Source organism: Podarcis melisellensis (genome assembly GCF_964234715.1).
Source record: "Podarcis melisellensis genome assembly, chromosome: 5".
Lineage (NCBI taxonomy): Eukaryota > Metazoa > Chordata > Lepidosauria > Squamata > Lacertidae > Podarcis > Podarcis melisellensis.
In genome coordinates, this window is record NC_138537.1 from 64,637,537 (window position 1) to 64,651,712 (window position 14,176).

Below are 14,176 nucleotides of genomic sequence, written 5' to 3' on the forward strand. Positions count from 1 at the left end.
CCTGGTAGCAGATTTGTTTGCGATGAGTCAAAAATAAATTGAGTCAATGCTGACACATTTGGGCTCTGGGTTAAGCATGTTGCTTCATCAGATTAAAGATTTCATTATACATCCATTGACGTGGATCCAAGCCCCAGACGAAATCCAGATGGGACCACCCGGGAATGAATTGGGGAGAAACAAGGTTCTTGGTTTGGCTGTCAGGTCTGAGAGCAGGTTTTTTCCTCCAGACCAAACTGCAGTTGGCACAGACATATCTTCCACTTTATATAAAGGAGGGGTAAACTAGAAGGTGGAGGAAGGTGAATGAACTGGCTCCCCTCTGTCATCCCATTTCAGTGACAGAAAGTGGTGTCCTGTCTAACAAGAGACCCTAAAAGAACTATGCTTTTCATAGTTCTGTTGTGTGTCAAAATTTTGTTGTTGCCAAAATTGGTGAAGTAGTTCAGAAAACACATTTAGAAGTTCTTTCCTGCATACTTTTAATGGACAAACAAACAAACCCCAGTGTTGCAAAATATGACTCAGCAATATCGAAAGCAACACGATGGCCAGAAACAATTACAGTACAGAAAACTTTATGGAATAATGCAAAACATCAAAACGATCAAACTGAAGTCTCTGAAAGTCTTTGAATAAGTCACGGTGCCAGACCTTACCCGGCGGAGATCAAACTTGTAAAGATTTGTATAATCGGCAAATGTTCAATTCTGATGTCCACTCTGCTGAACAGTGTTTCCGGATAGCAACTACTGTTTTATTCAGTTCTTCATCAGTCAATTAGCAGTGACTGCATAATCTCATGAGCACTATTCCAGAGCATTTTTCATTCTCGTGTATATTATATCAATTCAAAAAAAGATTGGTTAATGAATGAAGAAATTACACATCATTCTACTTACGAGTGTTTGTTGAACTAATTGGCTGATGAAGAACTGAATGAAACAGTAGTTGAACTTTCAGAGACTTTCCTGCATTTTCAGGCATACTGTAGATCCCCTCCTTCCTGTTTCTGCATTAATCTGTCCCTTTTCCCAAAACCCTCACCATAATATGCATTTAAATCTGAGCTTTCCTCTCAAAAATACATATTTCTAATTGCATTTGTCTCAGAATATATTTAATTGCATATACCTTTCAGCCACAAACTGTGTTGAAACATCCTGGAATAGTGAAAAACATTAGTTCTGGGCTGTAGATGAGTCTTGAAGGCACATATTTGGTTATAATCTATTAGAATTTACAAAAAAACAGTTTTGCAGGTGAACAAGGAAGCAAGTGGAATGACTGAGTTTTACCCATGCACATGATCTTTCTTAATTTCTTAAACTTCTTCATATACATGAAAAATGTATATAAAAATGGCTATTTTTTTCCTTTTCATATGAGAAAGAATAATAAAAAGACATGCCAAAACTAGTCTTAAATCTTATTATCAACTTTTTGGATGGCACTTGCCATATTTATATTTTCTGTACTATATCCACTGAAAAAGAAGAAGACATTTCCACAAACACTATTAAAGAGTCTCCAGCTACAGAAGGTACTAACCACCCATTCCAGGCAAGAAATTGCCTTTTGTCAAGTATACCCTGTAAAATACACCAAGAATGGTCTGTTGAAATATTTGACTTTTGGCTTATTAATGTCTTCTCCAAGTTCTGTAGCCATACTGATGAAGCAGATCACAGTCCTTTACATAGAGTAACCTTTAAGTGCCCTGTGTCACAGCCAGTCAGGTGTCTACATCTGTACTCTGTACAGCTCACAGAGATTAGCAAGCTTTATTTATGATCCAGGGGATGAGCAGGTACTGGAAAGAAGAGACAAGACATACCGTGAGGAGTCTTTCTGGAAGGCGAAGCAATTTTATTGCAGGGCTTTTGGAATACTTAATTCTAGTCACAGGAGCTAAGGCAAAAACCTTTTGATCTTTTCAGCCAACTCTGGCATTGTCAAAAATGCTACAAAGGCTGAGAGAAATCGAAGAAACAAAGTCAATGACAAATAGAGGTTAAAGAAAGTCAGTGGTATAGAACAGAAGTCTCATCTGCCTATAAACTAGGGTGAATCCTAAATCCTGAACCAGGCATAGACAAACTCGGCCCTCCAGATGTTTTGGGACTACAACTCCCATCATCCTTAGCTAACAGGACCAGTGGTCAGGGATGATGGGAGTTGTAGTCCCAAAACATCTGGAGGGCCGAGTTTGCCTATGCCTGAACCGATTCAGATTGACCTGGGATTTGGCTGGATTGGGTGGAGTCAGCTGCAGATGTCCACAGTTGAGATGGGGTTCACCTTGAGTGAACCCAGACTGGCAAAAGTGAGGCAGCTGCAGATGTCCACAGTTGAGATGGGGTTCACCTTGAGTGAACCCAGACTGGCAAAAGTGAGGCAGTCTGGTCAGGTTTGGCCAAGCCATGAGGTAAGATGAGGTGCTGCCTCAGGTGGTAAGATGACCTGCTGCCTCAGGTGGCAGAAGCCACAAAGGCAGCAGATTCAGCTTCCAATGATTTTTTTCCTGCTGTTGGTCTTTTGAGTTCAGCATGACCTGCTCTTAGGTAAGAATGTATAAGATTGCAGCCTAAATATTGGCCACATTCCTTATAACTAGTTCAGCTTGCTGGTAGGCACATTTGCAACACAACACACTTTCTCTGAAATGCCATCTTCCTCCTTGATACTCACTATCAGCTTTCTTTTCTCATTCTGCATCTTGCCGACACCAGATTTGGCTCTCCAATAGTTTCATGAATAAGTGAGCACTGCATAGAATCTTATCATTCTGGAAACTTTTTATTTCTAAAAAAAACAACACCAAAAAAAACATATCTTATAAAAGTCCTCTTTGCTCCCACTATTAGCTTAAGGTTTTTCAAATTAATAGCCTTTTTTATTACCCCCACTCAAATATCCAAAGCGCCTTTGCTGACTGTCCAACATAATCCTCAAAACTTACTCTCTCTTTTTTTTTGGGGGGGGGGGAGAGGGTTGTCCAGCACACTAATCTGTGTTTATTAGTTCAACACACAGGTCATTTATTTTTTTTACATGTAAAACTTATTCAAAGCCCTGCAAAGTGCATATTGATATGGGTCACAAAAATGGCTTTGTTATATATGAGTCCTTAACCCAAGTAACATACCAGCTGCAGCACCCTGTGAATAGCCAACATAATACAACTGCTGTTGTCCAGTTTTATTCAGAATGAAGTTGAGCACAGCTAGAAGATCATATTTGGCCATCTCATCAAAACTAGAATGGGGGAAAAGTCAAGCGCACAGAATGATCACAACATACAAAGTGGCAACATACAAAACTGAATATCGGGCGTGGAGCTGTTCATTGCCACCCAGGGCATGTGTGTGCGCATATGCACATGTCAGGCATAGATGTAGCATGCTTGCTCAACCATTGCTGCCACAGGGCAGGGTGCGGAGGGTGCTGTTCACTGTCTGCTCTCACCAAGCCCACACTGCCAGAGCCAGGCAGGGTGTGGGGATCTCTACTGGGGGTGGGGCATTCCTGGTTCATGCCCCCCAAGAGTTTGCACTCTTTTTCTTTGAGTTCAATCATAGCAAGCGTTAACTTATGGTCATCAAGTTGCCTCTGTAGGGCTGGGACTCTCTCTCTCTCCAGTTGTGTTACTTTACATTCCGCAGCAACAGCTTTTTCCCTGGCTTCCTCCGCATTCTGCCGTAGCAAAGTAGATTCCTGTATCAATTTCTGGATGGTTTCTGTATTGGTATTCACCTTTTGTCCCAGATTATTTATACTTTCTGTATTTAAATCAAATTTAGTAGTTGCGGCTTCCACTTTCGCATTTGTCACATCTGCTTTCTTGTTAAGCTGTTCCAGTGAATCATTTATCTTACTTAATGCAACCGCTAAGGCCTCTTCTGTCGACATTCCTCTTGGTTTTGAGTGTACTGATACAGAAGCAACAGCAGAAGAAGCAGGGGGGCCTGATGTTGAGGCTCTCCTAGATTGCTGCCAAGTCCTCCCAGACCTTAATGTTTTTTCAGGAATTGACTGGTCCATTTTTTCCTTTCCATTTGTCATAACACTTAAAAGATTCAAGGTCAGTCCCAGAGGCTCACAGCTTTTTATCTTGCAGCTGGAAATTCCCCTAGCCCAACTCTTGTAACAGTTTCAAAGACTTCCTCTAGGGGGAAACAGTTTCTATTTATATTAGTCAGTAATATCCTCTTTTAAACACAGCTCAAACAATGAAGTTAGTTTCAATTTTCAGTTACTTTTACTCCTTTTTAAGAGCAGACGGAGACAGTAGAAACAATGTATTTCTCTTATTAGCTAGCTGTCAATGAACGTTCTAATCGCTGTCAATGAACATTCCAAAAAACGTCAGTCCTGCTAGCAGCCCGTTTCCAGGGTCAGAGCGATGGTATTTTAGCTCTCTTCGCTCTCTCCAGCAGGCATACTCAGTCCACAACTCCCCCCCCTCTCCTCCTGCCTCCAAGGGGGGTTTAATGTTCTTTACCGATGGAAATTTAGTCTTTTACAATAGGCTTTCCAAAACTTCAGCTTGCAGCCTCATTGCTTCAGTCTATTTACAAAAGGGGAAGGTGGACTTCCTGTATTGAACCTCCCCGTTATGATACCAAATTAAACGTTTAAAAATCCAATTCTCCTGCTTCAGCTCTACTCACGGGTAGTTGCTTTAAAGTCAAATTTTCCACAGGAAAAAGTCAGCACTCTCCGGCAACAGCTATGCGGCTTTGCTCCGTGGAAGAAGCAGACCGCGCCGCTCACCCCGCGCCGCTCCGGACCCCCGAAACCGGGTTTCCCCGAGAGTAGGGGAGGTGCAAAAGGTGCCCGCCGAATCCCACGCTCACAGGCTTCTCCCGCCTGTGATTTTTTGTGGGTCTCCGCCTGAAATACATTCTTCATTTTGAAGCAGGCAGCAAATCAGTATTTCATTCGGAACTGAAGTAAAACTAAAAATTCTGGGCTATCCAGACTCTTGCACTTAAAGAAATGAAGTTTTATGGTGCGATTCGAACCATGTCTCCTCAGAAGAAAGTCCCACTCAGTTCAGCATGATTTACTCCCAGATAAGTGAGATTAGGATGCAGCCTGAAACACTTCAATTTGACAGGAGTGTGCCTTTTGATTTTGCATATGGAAAGAGTACTTATTGATATAAAATGTTTTGCAGTTTGAAAGTGCAGTGCATTTTGGATTTATGTGACAAGTCCTCCCACCCAGGATCATGTATTGAACTGGCCAGCTAACCTCCCTTCAGAGAAAAGTGATTATTCCAGCACTCTCAAGAACACGGTGAAGTTAGAATTGCATTTAGGGTTTCATTTCATCTCTGTTATGCAACCCACCATGGTGAACTTCATCTGGGTATTTAAATATGCCCCAATTTGGCAGTTCACGGCATGTTCAGAACACCTGGAGCTCATCTTCACAATTCAGCTGACAGATAAGGATGCCAACCAATAAAATCCTGGTTGAAGGCCATCAAGTCTTGCACTTTCCCATCAACTCCCTTCTCTGTTTTCTCCTTGGGAAAGCTTAACATTGCACCACGCAGCTGGATGTCTCAAGCAAATGTCACGCTAGATTTTATTAGTGATTGAGAGAGGAGGTGAGAAGGCGGAAATAAGAGAGAGAAGGGAGTGGGTGGAAAGAACATGGAGTGTCCTTTGTTACACACCCTGCTAGATTGATGGGGTGAGCAGCAGTGGGTGCCTATTTACATTTCCTGGAATGCCTTGCAGCAGAATAGAGGAAGAATCAATTTTAAATAGGCTGGTGTTTCCAACCTGATCAAACCTTGCTCGCATCAAGCACCCACTTATATCAAAGTTGCTAGTATAACTCTTGCTTCTCATCAAGATTAAGGAGGGAGTCAGGAATTTAGTAGGAAGCTTGCTATAGAGATTTGCATCCTTGGCGGTAACAATATATTTAGATTACTGTGGGAAATTTTAAGGGTGGATCAGATCAATATTGATCAGGTCAGGTGTAAGCATTGGAAGGCCTTGCCTAGTAATTTCCCAAGAGTGTCATGTGTTGGCATTGCCCTAGAAAGTGCCAAAGGTGTTTGGTTTCAACCAGCATTAGATTTGCTGGCATGCTTGTTTATCAATTCAGTTGTGACTGCAGACTTGCAATGTGGCTGAAGAAGGTGCATTGCATTCACTTTTTACATTACAACTGACGTTTCCCATATTCCACAGCATTCAAATTAATCATACCTGAATTCCACTGACTCTCAATGCCAGATGGTATTCTGTTTATGCTCAGAATGTAGCCATCTTCTGTCACCTTCTGTAGCCTTTGTGGATGATAAGTTCATTCTTCAAGGGAGAAGATGTGAGTGGGATTTTAGCCCCTCCTTGAAGGATTTATATTGTAAAGCATCTTATCTGGATTTCTGAAGTGATATCTTCCTTTTCAAGTTGGACTGGGTAGATAAATAAACTAGACTAGAGCCAAGGATGGGGAGAAGCATGAGTTAAAGAAGACAGGGGAAAGCAGGGTACATCTGTCAGGAATTTATTTAATATCCTTTGATTTTTAAAGGCAGATCCTTGTACACTCTGGCCAGGTTTTCAACTTGCTCATGAGATGGATAGTTGGTAGTTAGTTTGGATGTCCTAGGATATGGGTCGTCAAACTAAGGCCCGTGGGCTGAATCAGGCCTAATTACCTTCTAGATCCGGCCCGCAGATGGTCCGGGAATCTCCGCATGGATCGCCAGCGCATGTGTTCTTTCCCTCTCCCATCGATGGTGGGAGTCGGCTCGCCTGCCTGCCCACTTCAGCAAGATGGTGCTGTGAAGGGGGCGTGTGACACTGGCTGTTGCTGCATTTTTCTCCTGCTCCTCCCCCCCCTGCCTTAGTCTGCCCTTCCTTCCTTCCTTCTTGGCACCCCTTTTCCAAGCCGCTTTCTCGTGTGCTTTCTTCACTGCCATCTGCCTGCCTGCCTGCCTCCCTCCCTCCTTCATTCCTCCCATAGCATTCAGGCAGGTTGTTGCGGTGGCCACGGCCACTGCTTGCGGGTTGGCGGGCGGCTCTGTCTTCTCCGCAGTGCCTCTCGGGAAGCAGCACCAGCAGCAGGTGGTGGGTAAAAACTCCAGCAATGCCCCAGTTCCCCTACCTCCATCCATGGCTCCTCTGCCGGGGCTGCTGCTTCTGTCTTCACTGGCCAACGCAGCCTCCTACCCCACCACAGTGCCTGGCTGGCTGGAGAAGCCCAACTGTGGCTATTGGGAAGACAACTGGGACAGGTAAAGCGAAGCATCTTCAGGCCTCTTTGTTTTTTTTTGTTTTTTTTATTAAAAAGATATTTATTAAAATTTCATTTAATAGGACAAAACATCACAATATAACAAAAAGAAAAAAGAAAAAAAGACAATAAATAACAACACAATCAAACAATGCAAAAAGATACAATAAAAAACATAAAAAAGGCAAGAAAAAACATAAGAAAAAAAGAAAACTTAGTTTTTTACTTATTGTCTTTAAAATCCTCTTTCCTGACTTCCTCACATCTCCCTTTTCTGTATTCCCCTTTACACAATCAAATTCAGCAGCTCCTTACCCTTTTTCAAATCTTCTTCAACATTATACATTTCAACCTATTATGTCTCCGATTTTTCCTTTCTTTTTAAATCCATTTTTACATGTTCTTTACCCTTGTTTCGTTTTGATTTGACATAATATTACTCTGGTCTTTTCACCCTTCTCTTTTAAAACATTTTTGCATATTCCTTTTAGCTATATAACTAATGCCATATTATCTTTAAATCCAACATCATTTTAACATTCAAACATTTTACAATGTTTTTGGAGGTAATCTTTGAACTTATTCCAGTCCTCTTCCACCGACTCTTCTCCCAGGTCTCGGATTCTGCCAGTCATTTCTGCCAATTCCATATAGTCTTCTTCCAGGGTGGGCAAATCTTGTGCCTTCCAATACTTTGCAATGAGTATTCTTGCTGCTGTTGTTGCATACATAAAAAATGTTCTGTCCTTCTTTAACACCAATTGGCCGACAATGCCCAAAAGAAAGGCCTCTGGTTTCTTAGGAAAGGTATATTTAAATACCTTTTTCAGTTCATTATAGATCATTTCCCAGAAAGCCTTGACCCTTGGGCACGTCCACCAAAGGTGAAAGAATGTTCCTTCAGTTTCTTTACATTTCCAACATTTGTTATCAGGCAAATGGTATACTTTTGCAAGCTTGACTGGGGTCATGTACCACCTATACATCATTTTCATAATATTTTCTTTTAAGGCATTACATGCCGTAAATTTTACACCAGTGGTCCATAACTGTTCCCAGTCAGCAAATATGATGTTATGACCAATATCTTGCGCCCACTTAATCATAGCTGATTTAACCGTTTCATCCTGAGTATTCCACTTTAACAGCAAGTTATACATTCTTGAAAGTATCTTAGTTTTAGGTTCTAACAATTCTGTTTCTAGTTTCGATTTTTCGACCTGGAAGCCTATTTTTTTATCCAAATTAAAGGCCTCTCTAATTTGATAATAGTGTAACCAATCTTGCACTTTATCTTTTAGTTTCTCAAAACTCTGCAATCTCAATGTGTCTCCATTTTGTTCTACTATCTCCCAATATTTTGGCCACTTGGCCTCCATATTGGGTCTTTTCAGAGCCTTAGCTTCCATAGGTGATAGCCACCTTGGAGTCTTGCTTTCCAATAAATCTTTATATCTTGTCCAGACATTAAACACTGCTTTCCTGACAATATGGCTTTTGAATGCTCTATGAGCTTTAACCTTGTCGTACCACAGATATGCATGCCACCCAAAAGCATTGTTGAACCCTTCCAAATCCAAAATGTCAGTGTTCTCAAGAAGTAGCCAGTCTTTCAACCAGCAGAATGCTGCTGATTCATAGTATAACTTCATGTCCGGCAGGGCAAACCCCCCTCTTTCTTTAGCATCGGTCAGTATTTTAAATTTTATTCTGGGCTTTTTGCCCTGCCAGACAAATTTAGAGATATATCTCTGCCACCTCTTGAAACAATCCATCTTGTCCACAATCTGCAAAGTTTGAAACAAAAACAACATTTTTGGCAATACATTCATTTTTATAGCAGCGATTAAAGGAAAGCTTTAATTTTGACCTAATTCATCTTCAGGCCTCTTTGCAGGCAGGCAAAAATTGTTCATTCCCCCACCTTCAAAGTATAGTCTGGCCCCCCACAAGGTCTGAGGGACAGTGGACCGGATGTAGTTTCTGTTTTGCCACTGAGCAGCTGCTTAGGGTCACAAGGTTCTGTTTACATTCCAGAGACAGTCCAGGCTGCTGGAAGTCTCACAGGAGACGGGAGACGGATGTGACGTTAGTGGTTTCCTGTTCCTTTGTTCCTTTGTTGTTCAGCTGCTCTCTACTTTCATAGAGAAAGGATGTATTTTTCTTTGCTGTCTGCGTAGCGAGAAATAAAACTCTTTAGCCATGTAGCCATAAATCTCATCACTTCCGCATGCTGCTTTGATGGGAATGTGCCTGAGGCCTCATCAAAGGCTCAGGTCGTTAATTATCGTCAGGGGTGATTCTGGAGGAAAATGAGCTTTATCAGCTTGGCCGAGCAGAGATCTCGACACCGGCCCCCTGCTGAAAAAGTTTGCTGATCCCTGTTCTAGGAGATAGAATGAATGTAGAAGGGGACTTTAAAAGGATGGTTTTTGTGTTTTTTTACTTGAAGAAGTATGCTAGTGACAATGATGATGTATCCTATTAATTGTGAACAATTATTACTAGGCAACTTACAGTATTCATCAATGCTTCAGGATCCACCGCTTTCTTTTTTCTCACTTGTTCTTTTGAATGTGCAAGTCCTTGGGACCGGCATATAAAAACGATAAATGGCCACATCCTGCTCCTAGGTAACAATAACAGCATAGATTCATGAATAGTGGTGCTCTGTATTAGTCAGTTAGTACTGAGAAGACGCAGGTGGCGCTGTGGGTTAAAGCCTCAGTGCCTAGGACTTGCCGATCGAAAAGTCGGCGGTTCGAATCCCTGTGGCGGGGTGCGCTCCCGCTGCTCGGTCCCAGCGCCTGCCAACCTAGCAGTTCGAAAGCACCTCCGGGTGCAAGTAGATAAATAGGGACCGCTTACCAGCGGGAAGGTAAACGGCGTTTCCGTGTGCGGCTCTGGCTCGCCAGATGCAGCTTTGTCACGCTGGCCACGTGACCCGGAAGTGTCTCTGGACAGCGCTGGCCCCTGGCCTCTTGAGTGAGATGGGCGCACAACCCCAGAGTCTGTCAAGACTGGCCCGTACGGGCAGGGGTACCTTTACCTTTACCTACTGAGAAGAATGATTCTAGTGGGTACAGAAATCCTTTTAAAGGCCCTGCGAATGAAAGACACATTGGAGGAAATGCAAATAGCACCTACTGGTATAGTCACTATGCTTGTGTCCCTGTAATATACTCAGATCTGAGTATGGGTGTTTGTATTTATTTATTCATTTAAAATATGTATAAATTGGTGTTCCTCCAAAGCATCCCACAGGAGGCAGCACAGATGACTTGTTCTCAAAACAGAATTGCAAGTTAATACTGATAGTAAACTTCTTGCCACAGTACAGAAATCCAAGCTATTCAGTCATGCTTTGATTTCAGTGGACCTAAAAAGTGACTTATTTCCTGTAGATCCAACTTATAAATACACACCTTAGAATAGATTTCTATGCTCAAGCTATACATAAACACACATCACATTCTGTTCTAAGCTGTTATTAAGGTTATTCTGAATCCAAAGCATATGCCATTCTGAAGCCCTTCTCATACTTTTCTCACATTACTTTAAAGATGAATAAGGGGGGGGGGAGGAGGAAACAAGTTATAACATTTCTCAATTTGTTCATCTCAGTTTGTTCATCTTGAAACTTCACACAAGCATTCATCTCCACATGGGGCTCCATGCAGCTCTAAAACAAATAAAATAAGTTGTCACATTAACCTTTCGCAGAAGTCACTTGCTCTGCTGAAAAGTTCAAATACTTTGATGATGGACATTCTTGGCTCCTCTTTTATACCAGAAACATAAGGTAAAGATGATAGATAAGTGACGCCAGTCACATACGACCATTTCCTTGTAATCATTAGCTGCATGGGCAGTGAACATCCCCTTAGCTACCACTTACCTGTAACCTGAGGAATGTCTTTTGCTTGACAGTTATCTCTGCTATTGTACATTACAAGGGAAATAGTCTGTGTCATAAGACTCGTAGCATGTAATCCAGAGATATATGATCATTGCTAAAAGATCTGAAAGGCCCAAAGGATTCTGTTGTCGGAAGGCATCCGAAACACATTCCCATTTATGTTTGGAGTCAAAGAAAGGCTGTATTTCAGTTTTGATAATTTGGCTAAGATGCCCTGATGAGTTTCAGGGAAATATATCAATTATCACGATTGTCTGGCTAGCATATAAGGACACAAAAAGAGCTTGCTGGACCAGGCTGCTGGTCCTTCTACTCTAGCATCCTGTTCTCACAGTGGCCATCCAGATGGTTGTCAGAAGCCTGCAAACAGGACATAGGCACAACTGTACTCTGCCCACCTGAGATTTCCAGTTATCGAAGGCACTTTTTATCATATGTGGTGGACATGTAAAGTAGTAAAAGAATTTTGGGAAATGATATCTAACGAATTGAAAAAAAATGTTTAAAATAGGGGTCGGCAAACTACAGCCCATGGGCTGGATCAGGACCCCCACCTGGGTCCTAAATCTGGCTTGTTCCACAAAGCCGGAACTCGCTGCAAAGCTGGGATGGCGACAGGAGAAAGAGGCCAAGCGGCGGTGGTTCTGCCAATCAAATGCCGCATTGATGGATTATGCCAGATTGTCAAAAAATGACCAGAAGAATCAGAAATCAGGAAGACCAAAATTTTAATAAGGAATGGGGAAAATACATAATTTATCTTAAAAACCATTGTAAACAGCTAGAATCATTAGTAGGATTGGAATAACGCCTGTAGTTTATTGTTGAATTTGCATATAATGGAGATTATAGTTGCTGATAGCTTTCAAATGCAAAGCAAAAGTGGGGAGAATCTAAGCTCACTCTATGGATTAAAGCAAACTACAGTTCAATAATCTTTATGAATTGAGAAAGTCTCTTTATCTTTAAGAAATGACTTGAATGTTTCAAGGAATTTAGCTTGAAATGTGATGTATCCAAATGCCTTGGCTCCCAAAGAGGTGCAGGTTCTAGCCAGTTTTGTTCTCTCTAGGGAATATGAATTCTAATGCCAAAGAATACATCGTTAAAAGAAATAGATAAGTCTATATAGATATGTCTACAGTCATATTATTCTTACTTAGACCTGGAACATTCCCTCTTGGAAGTAGTTTGCCCTGACAAGCCTCCATTGTCTTCTAAGGCTAGAATTAAGCTCTCCTTGAATTTCTCACTGACACAACCCCACCCCCCACCCCACAAATTCCTATTGCAATTTCTTTATGAAGAACAAGCAACTCTAGTGACAGGGTTGTGCTTGATTCATGACAGTTTTATTTTATAGTGTGTCAATGAATCTTGATTGCTGTTTTTAGCATTGAAACTTTTGGATAAGACATGGAAAATTGGAATGTCTGCTGATATCACCTAACCTTTGCCAAACAAACGACAGTTGTACCTCGGAAGTTGAACACGATCTGTTCCAGAAGTCCTTTCGACTTCCAAAATGTTTGGAAACTAAGGCGCGACTTCCAATTGGAATGTCCGTGTTGGACATTCGGGTTACAAATAATGTTTGCAAACTGGAACACTCACTTTTGCGGCGTTCGGGAGCCAAAATGTTTGAGTTGCAAGGCGTTCGACTTCCAATCTGTTTTGCCATTATCTTTCATACCTCATATGATGTTTTGTTTTGAAATTTTAAGATAATGCTTCAGTTTTCCTGTTGATTACATTGCTTTGAATGTATACTTTTTGTTTGATTTTCTTCAGTAATGTTTAATTATGGATTGTTTTGTTTGATGTTTTAATGTGTTGCAAATGACTCTGAGATTTTTTTTTTCTGAAGTGGTATAGAAATGAAATGAAAATTTAAAAAGAATTATATGAAAGAAATAGAATACTTAAGCTTCTTAATGAAAAGGTAGTCATCACAATTTGTTGGCTCCTAAGGTGTATTCCTGAACAAATACCTGAGTCATCAGTCGAAGGGCAAGAGAATAAACTTCTAGTAAGATTTTTAAAAACACTTTGGACCAAAATAAGAGGCAAACGTCAGTGCTATTTTTGTTTATTTAGAAAAATAAAAGACAGGAGAATGACTTAAGGAAGCTGGTTTTTGTGATCTTTAGTCCTGAAAAATGCCTGTCAGGATTGAGACTGTGTTGTATTTTGGGGGAGAATTAGAACTGTATGGGTTTCAATTGTTACCCCACTTAGAGTAACAGTTAAAAGTAGACCTGTTGTGATGGCCTATGACACAGATCAATTACTGGCTGGCCCTTGCTTGCTTGTTATACAGTATTTGTCTTTTTCAGCCCCCCTCCATTTTCTCCTGTCTCCCCCCCCCCCACTTTTAAAAGTAGGGTTGCCATATTTTGGAAAGTGAAAATCCAGACATGAAAGTTGTTGAGCTCCCCCCCCCCCAAAAAATGAGTTGCCATACCTCCAGAGTTTCCCATACATCTCAGCAATTTCTGCCCAGACACTATTTCCAATGGCCAAATCCCAGCTACGTCCAGGAAATTCCGGACATATGGAAACCCTATGAAAGTAAATATTTTATTATTGGTCACAGAAATTGCTGGTGTGCCTAGAAAGTTAGAATCAATCTGTATTCAGTTGTACTCCCACTACGAGTCACAGTATGGCAGCTTGTATTCTTCCGGCCCATCAGGCTTCAGTGAGACTTCCTCCAGCACTCATGCTTTATATGGTCGTAGCTCCAGACATAGCTGATGACCACATTGGCAGTTATCATCTTTTCTTCACATCAATGTACTTCTTGACAAATCTGTTATAACCTCCCCAGACACATATAAGAAGCCCAACTGGGGTGTCATGTCGCATTGCTAACCAGGTTGGCAACTGTCCCACTTTTATATCCAGCAGCCTCATATCTTTTACTGCAACAGGTTGGTTTGCCATCTTGAAGATGCCGGTATCCCTCTCCCTCATTTTCTTTTCAATCAT

General features: G+C 41.5%; 1 pseudogene across 1 annotated transcript; it reads right to left on the bottom strand.

Annotated features, from left to right (window-relative positions):
• Positions 1-70: 70 nt before the first annotated feature.
• LOC309370641 (lipase member M-like) lies at positions 71-14,176 on the bottom strand (annotated as a pseudogene). The gene is made up of 5 exons: positions 14,081-14,176; positions 6,191-6,335; positions 3,149-3,258; positions 1,838-1,973; positions 71-285 (listed from the first exon to the last, which is right to left on the bottom strand). The product of its transcript is annotated as a lipase member M-like (transcript).